Genomic DNA, 15,032 nt, shown 5'->3' with positions numbered 1-15,032 from the left:
CGGGGCCGGGATGAGATGGGATGGGATGAGCAGTCCGCGTGTCTCGGGGAGAAACACCGCACGGACAAGCGGCTTCGGGAGAGGGGCATGGGTGGCCACAAAGATGCTGACAGGGCTGGAGCATCTCTCTTACAAGGGAGCTGCCGGAGCTGGGCCTGTTTTGTCTCGAGAAGGCCGAGAGGGGATCCCGTTAATGCACATAAATATCTCAATGGTGGGTGCATCCTAGAGGATGGTGCCAGACTCCTTCCTGTGGTGCCACAGGGCAAGGAGCAGTGGCGATATAAAGCACAAGAAGTTTCACCGAAACAGGAGGAAGAACTTCTTTACATTGAGGGTCACAGAGAACTGGAAAAGGCTGTTCATGGAGATCCATGGAGTTTGCTTCTCTGGAGATATTGAAAGCCCACCTAGAGAGATTCCTGCTCCATTATTTGCACATAGTAACCTGCTCCAGCTGACCCTGCCTTGGCTTGGACTAGGGGATCTCCAGGAAGTCATCCTGGGCACCCCGTAAGACCGGGCCCCATGACAGGGTTTCATGCAAAGGCAAAAGGAAAGACCTGGTCAAGAGAGCTGCAGGAACCAGATTCAGTGGAGGGCACAGATCAAAAGTAGGTTCAGAAATTTGGGAAACAAGTTGCACCTGCAGCTTTTTTCAGAGTAAGGTGTTTTCCACATTATAAAGGTTTAACAACACTGGAGACTCAGGAACTCCCAGATTATGGAGACCAGAGTCTTTTTAGTGAACGTGGCAGCCAAATCTGAATCACAGCCAAGGAAGTGTAAAGGCAGGGGAGAGAACAGGTCAGCTCAGCCCGCTGAAGTGAAGCTAACTGGGCTGGAGAGGACTTCCCAGGTGCAGGCAGCAACCCCAGGTTTGGGTAGGAGTGACAGGATGAGAACTGAACTGAAGCAGCAGGCAGCAGCTCCCTGCAGGAAACCTTCCTGCTGAGACAAGCTCCAGAAGGAAGAGGAATCCCATCTAGAGGTGTAAATACACAAAGAAAGTGAGAGAAAAAGCATCGAGACACGTGTCCTGAAGGTAGACAAAGCAGACACACAGCCAAGAGTGGTTTCCAGTACCACAAATGCTACCAATGCCCCTGAGTGGGGTGCCTTGATCCCTGTCACAGCAGCTGGAATTTGAGCAATGCAGGTTGGATAACAGCAATCCCAGGTATTTAGGTTTGTTATCTGGCTTATACTTTGTTTTAGGTGTTTTGAATTTGTGGAATTATGCTGGCCTGTGGAAAAAGAACTCCCAACTGGATGTGCTGAAGGTTAGTCCTCAGCTTCTCGTCTGAGTGTGGTTTACTATGAAAATTAAGCCCTCAAGAAAGGTTACTTTGGGAGGTTTCCAGGGAAGGAAAGCAGCTGAGCTGACAAAAAATATTCTGACAGTTGATATAGTAGCACAGGTGTGGGTGCTTCAAAGAAATCCAGATTAAGGAACACTTAGGGCCAATCAAGTTAGTTGAAGTTAACTGCTCAAGGTAAAGGAGACCTTGACAAGATTAACTTCTCTGCTCTGACCACTCCTTATGTCCTCACAACCAAGCTTTGAATCCTACCTTGCTGGATCATGTGTACCATGTCGGAGCTGTTGGCCTTTCCCATCTCTCTGCCCAGCTAAACTTCCATCAACTTATTTTGCTTCCTCTTCTCAGTTTTCTACAAAGAGGACCCATGACAATGCCATGCAGCAGACAGCTGGGCCCTGCTCAGTAATCTTGCACTGGTGAAAAGCAGAATAAAGTGAGAAACTGCCATGAGGTGATAAAACCCAAAAAGCCAGTGTGGGACAGAGATACCAAAGAGAGGACATACAAAAAGAGCTGTACTATCAATGATACTACAATGCACTCCAGTCAGTACAGAAACTAAACCCAACATTTAATGTTGTTAGAACAGGAACAACATGCTTCAACTGGTCTGCTGGCCATTTCAACTGTCTTCTAGTTTTGATCTGGTGAAGTAAATTATCTTCAAATATGTTCATGCCTTCACTTGTTAAATTGCTGTTACACACAGTCTGGAAAACAAAGATCAGTCCATGAAGACTTTTTGTTCTTCAGTCTTCTTGCCCGTTGCTTCACTCTTCTGTGCCAACTGCTAGTTTTTCCTTTGCTTTAAAAGACTGAGCAGAAGCTTCCAGTTTCTTTAGAAAATGTTTCTTTGTGTTTAGCTTATTGGAAGAAAGTGACATTTCTGTGGGTTTTTTAGTTTATGATGACCTTTCCAAATTCTAAAGCATCTGTGTCTAAACCATGATGAAGTTTTGTGTTTCTACAATTTTGTGCTTGTTTTTACTTCCTTACTTTTTACCAGAGCCTAATAGTAATTTTTCTTTCGTTCTGTCATACTGGGTAATATGCATATCTCTGTAAGTTTGCCAGTGATTTTCCATGCTGCAGTGGTGTTACTCTGTAGCTGAACAACGTTAAAACTATATGGAATTAGTTGGGTTTTGTGAATCTGTGCTGCACTATATAGATTTTGCATCTATTAGTGTTTTATCACAGACACCCAGAACACTCTTGGAAGTGTCCTGAGCTGAAACATAAAGGTTTTCACAGGAACCAGGAATTTCCTGTACTCACTGCCTTGACTTTGATCAATTGCTAAAGTAACTGGGAACTTGAGGTCCAAAAGTGCTTGGTCATCAGTACTAAAGTCACTGTATTGCCACAAGCCAACATTTCTGGAAAGCTATTGGGGCAGTTCACATTTTTCAAAGGTACACAAAGTAAGTCTTGTAGAAGTACAGATCCATTTCTTTCTTCTTGAAACTCCAGTGATCCTTTCTAGGATCAGAATTTGGTCACACAGTCTGGATTCATTATTTGCAAAGCCTCTTCTTCAGTTTTCTCTCCAAAACTGTCTAGCCTTTACAGGTTCCATGGAAAATCCAATGTAGCTTGAAATAGCATTCATGTTCTCTTGGACTCAATGGTGACTGTGGTCCCAAGAGCACATTCTTTATCAAATCTAGTCTCTAGACTCACTAGTGGCTCCCGTGACTGTCTTTATGTTTTTCCACCTCTCCCTCCAATCACAGCCCATCTGAAAAAGACTTTACCCTCAGCCAGGCTTTGCCACAAACCTTTGGTCTTTGGCCCATTGCCCTCCTCTTTATATCCTCCTCCCTGTGTTGCTGGATGTATGTAAACATACACTTTACTATTATTTCTATCAAAATAATAATCACAAATCGACCTTTGGAATTCAGATCCCATTTTGTTCCAAGCAACCCTTACCCTATAACTTTACGAGGAAGACTAGCCTTATTCATCCTTAATGTGGCTGTAGGAGGATGACTATTACTGTCCTAATCTCATTCTCCTCCTTCCACTTTCAATCAAAATCAAAATGAGAACACACTTTTCTCCTAATTCAGACCTATACCACGTGCAAAGTCTTCTGCTCTGAATTCTACCTGTCCTCACATCCAAATTCTGTCTCACACCTTGCTGAGCTTTTTCTGTGTAACATATCAAAGAAATGAACTTTCTGATCTATCACCTCAGCCAAACTATTCCACCTATCATGCTTCCTTGTCTCTGGTTCTGAAAAAGGCAATATTGCGCTTTTCATGTCCATTCAGAGTGCTTCTGGAAAGGCATTTTCTTTGTGAGTGACTGTCCTTGCTATGTCACTTCAAGCTTTGCATCTTCCCAATCTTTCCTTCTTGCCTTCCCCCTCTCCTAGCATTTCTGATTCATCACTAAGACACCAGCTCCTCCTACACCCAGTTGGCCCATAATATCAGCCTCCAGCACCTATTTATTAATGTTTCAAGTACTTCCATGCTTTCTTCTCTGCTTCCCTAAGGCATGAAAGGACTTGCACATCAAAAAGAAATTTGGGAACCATGAAAGTGTATTAGACTACTCCAGAAAATTTGCAGCTATGAAAACTGAACTTACTCATGGCAACTTCTCTACAGAGACACAAAATGGGCATAAATATCAGATTGTAAAGGAAAATGTGATATTTGTGAGTGTGTGTTGGAATCAGCAACAGTAATGCCATTCTTTGGCTTAAAAGTGAAAATAAGTTTTCCAGGGATGGTCAGAAAAAAGAGCCAAGAGCTGCACAGCTTCCAGGCCTTGAAACCAAATACTTGCCTGTGGTGTGCACTGGGAAGACCATCCCTGAATTATTGAAGCTTGTTAAATGCATGGAAGAGACTGTGTAACAAGTTAAGTATATAACCTGCTTAGTGGTCTGGGTTTGCATATGGTGGGACTTGATTGCTGAGGTTGTTCCTGGAAATACAAACCAGGCTGATCATTCAGATGGACACAAATCTCACACATTTGATGGTCGACATCCTAGCACAATCTGCTTTAAAAGAAAAACAGGATTTATGCCCCATTTGTGCAATCCTAAATATAGAATTGCTAAGACATCTTTACGATAATAGAGATGAGAAATTACTAAGTAAATAAATTATAGCTTCCCGTTGCCAGAAGTTTATTACAAAAATGAGGCAAGATAACAATTTTCAACATTATAAAAAACAAGTCAGAAGCCACTTTGAAACATAATTAGAAAAACCTGTCACCCATTGCCACAGGCATCCTGAGATGGACAACATTTAACAGTGGCAGATCAATCAATGTTTGAAAGGGTCATATTTTTCTTACAATTCCATCCCTAGTCTGGTGAGCACTACAGGAGAGCGTGAAAATCAAGTTCATATTTCACAGTGAAGCGTTCTTCCATTCTGGAGAGGGCAGATTAAAATTTGGCTGGAAAAGAGAGAGATGCGCTCCCTTGCAGCTGTGTTTTGGAATATCTGCATGTCCCCTGTTCCTCTATGCAGATCTTCGTGCCTGTCTCAATGAGCCTCCCTGCAGGCATATGGACCCAACTGCACTGATTACTTTGCAGAACTGGGGGTTAGAAATTACAAAGCCACATGCTTTATAATTGCAGAGTCACTAACTTATCCCAGTCTCGTTCAACGATCTTCTCCTTCCCAGCAGGGCCCATCTGTCACCATTTCACTAACTCCATGTTTTAATGAGATCCAATTTCACTCTTTGCTTTCAAGTGTTTTTATTCTATATCTGTACACTGAAAGAAAAAAAAAGTTTTCTATTAAAAGAAAGTCAGTCATAAATATGTGGAAAACTGAAGGGCCCCTGCATATATCGCCATTAACATTTTATCATTGTATTATTGATAGTTTTGCATTATCTTCCTTCAATACCAAAAGAGCAATTAAAAGATGTTTAACTTTAGAAAGAGAAAAAACATGAAGGAAAGGTGGACATTCAAGAATAAACTGCCTTGGAAATACAACAAGCTGATCAGCAAGTCCTTTGGCAAGTCTAATTTTGGGAAAAATGTTCTCTTTCAGCTCATGCTACTGAATGAGCCTTGGACCATGAACAGTCAGTGAAGAATTCTGCTGTTACAGGAGAGTATACCACTTGATGGTAAATATAACAGTGTCAGCTCTTACATTGTTACCTCCCTTCATTAGCCCAGCCACAGATCTGGAGGGAAGAAAGGTTCTACGCAAATTGCAGCTCTACCAAGCTTTACCTATAATACCTTTATACCTGGGATCTCCTAGGCTGACTCAAGCCTGACACTGGAGCTGAAGGCATCAAGACAAATTGACCAGATGCAGTAGCTGTCAGTTCACAGGATACACTGTGAAGTTCATGTACCAATGCTCCTTTGTTCCAAATGAATCAAAAAAGCCAGATCAGGAGCACCATCATCAGCTAGAGTGGGCAAATACATTACTTTGTTGCATAGATGCAGTGTTCACCCAACAAATGTCTGTCAGACTGTTGTCTGTCCTGCATTTATCCAGCCAGCTGCAGAGTGATTTGCAGCTGGGAAAGCCACTGTGCTGTGTCCCAAGCATTGTCCCAAGCACTGTGCTCATCCTTGCTACCCTGTGAAGCCATCAGGGTGTCTGTCAGGACTGGTAACAGTACAGTAAGACAGGGATTTTTCCATCTGCCTCTGTGCAGGTTGAAAGTCAAGTCAGTGGAAATGAAAGATTTACTCATTCCTCTTCATTTGTTAGTCAGCCCATTACACTATTCAGTAAACCTGCCCTCATTTATCTAACACTTTCTCCCTCTCTCCCACCACTCCCTCCAAGTCATCTAAAGCCACCCAGCCCTCAGGTGGCCACTGCTTTTCCTACCCACCATCTTTTAGCTGAGCTTGTGCATGGGTGTGTAATTACACATATCCAAACATCAGACTAGCACTGCAGGGCTTCCCTGCAGAAGCTGCAATGGAAATGCATCCAGCAAAGGCCCTACATTGCATCTCTGAAGTGCCACTAGTTAGGAACTTCTAATACCCTCTCCCCCTTCCACTGCATGAGGCTTTCTAGCCACAAATCCCACAGGATCCCTGCCTGTATTCCAGCTATGCCATGTGAGCCTGAGTGGCCTCCCACTGCTGGTCTGGGATTTTCCAGATGTACTTAGGTGTGGGTGAGTAGTAAGCCTGACCTTTTTGATCATGCTGTATTTATTAAGGTATGAATCAAAGTCATATATACACATGAAACACAGAATTTGTTTCAAATGCTGTTCAGGCTCCACCGGCTGAGTAGCAGACAGAAAGTAATTGAGTCCAGTGCATCCTCATGGCACGAGCTCTGCTTGACAGCAACTGTGTGAGGTGTGTGTTTGAAACCACCCCGACTTCCAGATACACAGCCCCCCCAGCTGGAACAACTATGCAGGAGATTTGCAGCTACTTGGACCTACTAGATACACTTAGAAATTCTGCTGTTCCAGCAAATTTGAAATTCTGGATACCAAACCAGATTTTCTCTCGTGAAATCATGGGACAATGGGTGAAGAAAAAGGGTGCTTCTTCGCCTGCTTCTACTGGTTGTGATGACCAGTGTTGCCACTGTTGATAAAAATGCCCAGAGACAGGAGACTGGGAACTTCTGCTCTACTATGTATGTGATTATACACCTTCACCATCATTATACATTCTCTTATTTCCCCTTCCAGAAACACCCACATGTGAGCACACACTCTGAAAACGAAGAACAGGGAGCTGTCTCCCCTCAGGAAGAATGAAGCCAACTTCATCCCTTCTCTCAAGCATGAATAAAAATCTGCTGATCTTACCTGAATGTCTTCAGAGCTTTACATTTAGTCCTTTCATGCCTCAGAGAGCCTATCCAGCCTCCCTGTAAATGCTGCAATGGAAGTTTATGTTCCATCCAATAGTTAAATAACTGCTGACAGGTTATTGTGTTGTATCATTGCTAGATATTCACATACTTCTTCAGGGAGAGTGGCCGAATCAAACACTAGAATAAAAGATAGCAGCATGAATAGCGTGCTTACTGTTTGTGGTTTGGTACCTAAAAATTGCATATAATAGGACTTCAATGCATTACAGTCCTTAAAATAGAAATCACAAGTCCCAGTAAATATAGAAAAAAGATCAAGGTAGTGGAAGATGTTGCCAGATCCTGCACTTGAGTCATAACAACCCCATGAAACACTACAGTCTTGGGAAAGAGTGGCTGGAAAGCTGCCTGGCAGAGAGGGATCTGGAGGTTCTGGCTGACTGAACATGAGCCAGCTGTGCCCAGGTGGCCAGGAAGGCCCGTGGCACCTGGCCTGGATCAGCAGTGGTGTGGCCAGCAGGAGCAGGGCCGGGATTGTCCCCCTGTACTCAGCATTGGTGAGGCCACACCTCAAGTGCTGTGTCCAGTTCTGGGCCCCTCACTGCAAGAAAGACATGGAGGGGCTGGAGTGAGTCCAGAGAACGGCAGCAGAGCTGATGAGAAACAGCTGAGGGAGCTGAGGGTGTTTAGCCTGGAGAAAAGGAGGGTCGGGGGGACCTTATCATTCTAAATAACACCCTGAAAGGAGGCTGCAGCCAGGTGGAATTTGCTCTCATCTCCCAAGTAACAAGGCACAGGACAAGAGAAAATGGCCTCAGTTGCTGGGGAGGTTTAGACTAGATACTAGATAAGACCTCTTTCATGGAAAGGGGATCAGGCATTGGAAGAGACTGCCCAGGGAAGAGGCTGAGTCACTATCCCTGGAAGTGTTTAAAAGACATGTAGGTGTGGCACTTAGGGACATAGTTTAATGCTGGACTTGACAGTGTCAGGTTTATGGTTGGACTCAATGATCTTAAGAGTCTTTCCCAGCCTAAATGATTTTATAACTCTAAAATGTTAGATGAAAATCACTAACCTTGGTACAGAAAAATCACAATAAACGTAGAGTATCAGCCTCTCTGGGGTGGCACTGTGTAAATAACTTAGCAGCTTTAAAAATTATGAGATGCTGATGAAATCTTGAAAAATATCAGATTCAACTAGCATTTTCTGTTGTACATGAAAATCATTTAGACTAGTAAAAGAGATGACAATTAAAGGAAGGACACTGATTTGAGGACTATTGGTTGCCTTTTGTATAGAGAGATAAAAGAGAATATTGATTTGAAATGCCAGTGCAAAGGTAGGAAGAACATTGTGTCTACAGGAAGAAATGTCCATTTTCTCAGAGAGAGTGCAGAATAAAAAGAGGAAGTAGGATTTCCCCCACCACCACCACCACCCTGAAGTGTTTTGTTGTGGGGTGTAGGAGTTTTTGGTTTTTTGGGTTTCTCTTTTGGTTGGTTGGTTGGCTTAATCAGAACTATTCATTAATGATAAGAAACTTGTGATTCATTGAAAAAGAAATCTTAGTGACAACTGAACCAAAATCTCAAAGGTCTTTAAAAGGAACAGATTACATGATACTAAACAACCAATGTAAAACTATTTCAGTAAAGACTAGAGAAACAAAAAAGCAAAATAAATAAACATGCCAAATAATGTCAGCAAAACAGCAGCTGACATTGTTTGAGCAGATATAACAGAAAATGTTAAAATACTAGCAGTTGTAGTGACAAGCCCAACTAGTTCACAAAGATGTACATACAAGGCAGGAAAAAAATATTTGGGTTAAAAATGGAATAACTGGGAGTAAGGTCCTTGTAAGCAGGATGAAGGAGAAATGTGCAATTTCTGAGAATACCTAGTAAAACCAAGCACAGAAGGTTCATATTCTAACATACAGAACAGACAGAACACAGTCAAGGAAAGTGAAAGCAGAAATAGAAATAACTGAAACAAAATTATTATATACATGGAACAAGCTTGAAATGTCAAAGAGTAAAATGCCACACTGGGGGAGAAATTCCAGAACTGAGTATCTGAGCAGCATCGATTCAGAGAAAAGGCAGAGCAGTGAGATAAGGGCACGGGGGTACACCCAGGCAACCAGTGAGTTTCCATCAGAAGCTCAGGGGGAGTACATGTGTTTTGCCTTAACAAGGTGTATGTAACTACAGAAAATCAGCTTCCTTAACAAACCTGACCCAGATCTCAGCGAGCCGCTTGCATCATGCCAAGTTGTATTCGCAGGAAAGTGATGCCTCCCAGAGACAAAAGAATATTTATAGAAGGCCTTGGAGATCACTGTAACTTACTTGCAGATTTTTTACAATACTAAAGGCTTGTTCTTCTCCTGTGTTTGGTAGACAGTGCCTCACAAAACTCTTTCATAGCATGCTCTGCAGCTGTGACATTTCTGCACAGACATGAGGACCTGACTAGATATTGCCAGGCCTGGTTTCTGCCTCCTGCTTGCTCCTGCTCTGCTTGCTTTTGCTTAGAGGAGCAATTCTGGCAGAAATCCTGTGGCTAAACTGACACATTCCCCAGCCCATCATTCTCCCATCATCATGTCTATCAGCTTCTCCATTTATCAGCTGCATTTTTATGAATTTATGACATACCCATACCATATTTTCTGCCTCCTTTGTGCTATATTTGACTCAGCCTCGCTTGCACCTACATCTCGGTGTGCAAGAATGTTCCAGAAATTCATTCTTCAGTGATTAAAATCTTGTAGCATCTGTTTTAAATTTGCTTGGACTAATTTGTCGCCATTTATTTCTGCTCAAATGCTACTGTTAAAGTACCAGCATTCAGGTTTTATGATTTGTTTTTATGAAGAGCTTGAAATTTAGTTTTGGCTGAATTTTTCTCATGGCAGAGATTCAGAGATTGTTCATGGATATCCCATAATAAATAATGCAAATATCTGTAACATTTAGTGTAGCTCTGTGCCTGGAACACTTCTGTTTATGCTGTTTCATGTCTATTTACCTACTTACCAACAGGTAGAAGGAATGTACTGTTTACATTAGACAGAAGGCTTTTAAGTATGGCTTATTGCACTAAACTTCATGTATAGCTAATGACAGCACATAAATCTTGAATGTTCCCTGTCAGCAGCTACACTTCATATCCCTCACAGACATTATTTAACAATTGAAATGTACTAGGAAACTAATTTTATGCACTTCAAAAATAATTTTAAGGTACACAAGTACAAAATAGTCTTGGCATGGACCCTGGGAAGCAAGGGAGTGAAAAGTTTGGGCAAAGAACCCGCTTGTACCTTCCACACCTCTCCCAAAGGCATGTGCATTGTGAAAGTTACCTTCTGAATCAGCAGCTCAGCATTTGCCTGGGGACCCCCCTTACCTGGGAGACCGGCACACTCCACCCACATGGCACAGCACCAAACAGCCTCACAGCCAGGCACAGACAATTCTTTAATCCCACTCCCCTTTCTGTCAGCTTTCCTTAGAAATGTGCTGGCCCTGCTGCACTCTTCCCTCCCTGACACGAGGGATGATTAATGGCAGTTCTTAAAAACTACAAATTCCTTTTTTGTCAGCATGGCCAACAACTGGAGTTTCACATGCTAGCAGCTCCATCAGTCTTCAAGCAGGAAACAAATCATGACACATTCCCCACAGGTCAGAAAAAATGTTCTACTGTGGTACTTCTTTATCATTACTGAAAGAGAAATGCACCTAAGGAGAAAGCACCCAAGATTCATTCTGAAAAATCCTTCCAAAATTCCCTTTAGTCTGCCTCTGCTCAGTGCTCATGGACACAGATTGTGGGAAGCAAAGAAATATGTGCCTACATTGAGCCCCTTTTTAGGGAAAAAAAAAAAAAAAAGAAACTAGTTGAAAAAATGAGGCTAAACAAAAGATACATAATCTAAAATGTAGTTTTATTGAATGCTCATTTTGGTCAGGATGCATAAGGGTTTCAATTCACCTCTCTTGTTTACAATTGCCCATAATTACCTTCTGACAAGAATTTCCCATGCCCGGTTTATCCAGTTGCTGAATTTTCTTCTGTTAAGTTTAAGCCAAACAAATTTCAGCCATTCTCATCAGGAAAGCAGGGGGAACTCCTGTTGTGTTACAATCTTATCTCCAAACCGTTTCCAATTTGAACCATGAATTGAAAAAGAAAAGTCCTGACTAAATTAGGTAAAGAGACTTTGAAAATATCTTTCTGGGGCATTCCTGCCACAATCAGGGAGGAAACAAGTTGGCTTTCCTGCTGAAGAAGAGCCAGTCCATGGCTATCAGACCCTCTGACCTGATTTCCACCAGGTTCTTCTGAGCTATTTGTTCATGGTCTATCAATCAGAGTGGTCTATCAATCATGGTCTGTCAATCATTCTCTAGCTGAGAAAGTGGGCATTTTCATTCAAAACCATCTGGGGAAGAAGCTGTGGTCCATTTACCCACGGTTTTGTGCTAGAGTTATCACCGTGAGAGTGCTCAGTCTCCTCACAGTTGCTCCCGTGGCACAGGGATGTCCCCAGAGCACGGCCCTGCTGAGCACAGCCCAAGCCACCAGCGTGTGCCCAGCAGCGGTGTCAGAGGAGCCCGCAGCGCACGGCTCTGCTCGCTTCCGAGGAGCTCAGCCCATTGCTCAGCCACGGCTTCTGCTTTGCAAACAGCTACTGGGAGCCCTGGTTTAGCCAGCTACTAACCCAGGTTATGTGGGCTCCCTTCTCGCTGCACTGTGCAAAGTCTTGATCAGTGTCATGAGGTGCTGAATCCAGTGCCTTATAAACATCTGTATATTGTGTATCAGCGGGGTAGGTTTTATCAGGGTATCTTGCTGTCTTCCCAGCACAACTGTTTGATCTGACTCATTTCCCTAAAAACATGCTAACTGACATTAATTATAATCTTACCACTCAGGTCTTTCTCAGCTAATCCCTTAACCACTTTTCCCTTATTTTACCATGACTGAATCAGGCTAACTAAGTTATAATTAGCAGAATCATTCCCATTCTCGGAATATTGACACAATATTATCACTAAGACATGATTTTCTGGGTTTTTTCATCATTCCCGTATCTGTTAAAACTATCAAAGGTGCAGAAGTCAAGTTGGCCAATACTTTTATAACTCATAGGAGCAAATAATCTGAGCCTGTAGATTTATTGATGTTAGCATCTGTTGTTTAACCAGCCAATAATTAGTGGGTCAGAAAATAGTTCATTTGATATATGTGTATCACACTGATTTCACCCAAATATAGCAAGGAAATTAATATTTTGTCTTTTCTGCACCATTCAAAGCAATTTTACCACCTTTATCTAGCTATGACCAAACATTTCTGGGGCTTGAGGATGGGGTTTGTTGGGTTGTTTTTTTTTATATTTAGGCTCTTAACTTTATAGTCCCTTTTGACTTTCCAATCAGAGACCTTCTTCTCTGGCAGCTTTGTCTTCCTATATCAATTTCCCAAGATTTGTCACTCCTCATTTGACATTCTTCCAGCCAGTATCCAATTTTTTTTATTTGTTAAAAATTGTTTCATTATTTCTAATCATGGCTTTCCCTCAATAACTGAAAACAGTATCAATGTTCTTTTATTTGACAGTGACTTTTGGACAGCTAATAAATGCTCCTCAAGAGCCATCATCTTCCATGTACATTGTTCTGCCCAGATATATTACCCAAACAGATTTTCCTTATGACTTTCCTGAGATTTCATAAATTAAAGATTTGAAGCTGTGTTTGAGACTCTCATGTGATTGGCCATGCTAAATATAATCAGGCCTTGAACACTGGTCTCTTGGTAACCATCAGCTTCCAATTCAGCAACTTTCATCTTTATTCCTTGTAGTGAAGTCCAAAATATTTATCCTATGATGATAAGGCTTTTAAGTTATGTAAGTGACATTTTACCAACGTTTTGGAAAAAGTGATTAGGTCACTGTCCCTTTGAATGCAGAAGACAAGATTAGATCTCTTTTAAAAAGACATTCTTTGATCTAGTTCTGAAAAAACTTTATCTAGCCTCTGCATGGGGAGGGTCAGCCTAGGTGAACAGGGAGGTCCCTTCTGTCCAGAGAGTCTGAAATTCTTTGAACAAAAATTAATCTCTATTGGTGTTTAATTGGTAACTGCAAACCTTTCAGTTTTTAATTTCCCCATGACAGTGCAGATTTGAATTCTGCTCATTACAGAAACTTGGTTAGGTGTAACTCATCAATGTAATTCCAGGTTTCCTAACCCTTCAAAGGGGTCAGCCCTTTTCATATTTCTCTTATTCTCTCCTCCCAGCCTGCTGCCTCATTGTGTTTTCCAATGTTGGTTCGCACACTGGTCTACAGGCATTCAGGAATCTTCACTTCTGATTCATCTCTTCCTGCAGCGGCACAGCAATAACGTGAGAGGCAAAAGACACAAGTTAGAACATTAAAGACTTCAATTATAGATCACCTTTTTTTGGTTTGATTTGGGTTTCTTTTTTTACCTTGAGAGTGGTCAGGTCTGGAAGAGGTTGCCCAGAGGGGTTAAAGGATCTCCTTCCCAAGTGCTGTTCAAAACTCAACTAGAAATGATCCAGAGCAACCTGATCTAATTATACTTTGAGCAGGGAGGTTCCCCAGAGGGCCCCCAGAGGTCCCTTCCGACCTAAATAATTCATGGCTCTATGAGCTATAGACCTAAAACAAGGTAATTGTATTTTCACTGTATAGTCCTACCTCTGAAACACTTTTTTCCTCTCTATCTGTCTTAATCACATCATAACCAGAGGTGTTAACATTCACATCATTAACATCTCAGCAGGTCAATGTAATTGATAATGTCAGTGAAATTAAAATGTCTTTTTATTAAGGCTGTACCATTTCTTCAGGTCTTTTCCTCACCAGACTGGAACCCAGCCTTTATGCCTCATAAAAACAAAATCCTTGATAATATTTCAAGGGTTAGTATGCCAGCGTAGTGAGGTACTCCAATGCTGCTCCAGACTTTTTGTAGGATATAAATAGTATGTTACAGAAATAATGCATTGAAGGAGGTGTTTGAATGGTACTACACAAAATCAGACACATCTGCCTCAGTTAAAGAGGTTTTGATGATGCCATTCTTGCACAATACTGGTTTTGGTACATTGCTTCCTTCAGGCCTACATGAATGAATGCACTGGGCAAGGCAGGTGGAGTGTTTTAACATATTCAGGAATTTCTGAGTTTTGAAAAGCCTGCCTTTGTAATAAAAATGCAAATTTAGAATGTATAAAAAACATCTTTGTCAATTATATAATCATTTTTTGGCATATTCTGCTGGACTAAATATTTACAGCATTGCTAATAAACTCCACAGCTTTTCACTTGTGTTTGACAGATCTGTGATGAGGTATCAGAAGCACATTAAATCACCTTGAAGAATATTTCAAGATCCATTGGCTGTTATACATAACTCAAATTCAAGGTGAAGTACTTTGAATTCTAGAAGTTACAGTAGTTAAAAAAGTAGAGGCTTAATGGTGGCAGATGACAAAATACAGTGGGAACTGCAATGTAAACCAAATAGATTTTTGGGAGACCATAGTTGCACAACCAGTCCATTAAACCTTCTGAAGTTATATTTAATTAGAAATAGCTAGGGTTTTTTAATATTTATTCATACCCTGTTAATATAGTACTCACTGACACACAAGTAGGCATCCAGCATAAGAGTCCTAAAACCTAAAGTAAGCAAGTATCTTACACAGAAGTGTATAATGTGCTGGGAAGAGCACAGGTACATCAAGAGATAGGGATAAATTTACCAGCAGAATAACTATAGCTTTTACAACCTTACTACGTTTCTGAAAGGGAAAAACCCTGTGCCTGAGAGCC

The sequence above is a fragment of the Onychostruthus taczanowskii genome, unplaced genomic scaffold, assembly GCF_017590055.1.
Source record: "Onychostruthus taczanowskii isolate IOZ18803 unplaced genomic scaffold, ASM1759005v1 scaffold34, whole genome shotgun sequence".
Classification (NCBI taxonomy): Eukaryota; Metazoa; Chordata; class Aves; order Passeriformes; family Passeridae; genus Onychostruthus; species Onychostruthus taczanowskii.
Note: the sequence above shows the minus strand (reverse complement) of the source record.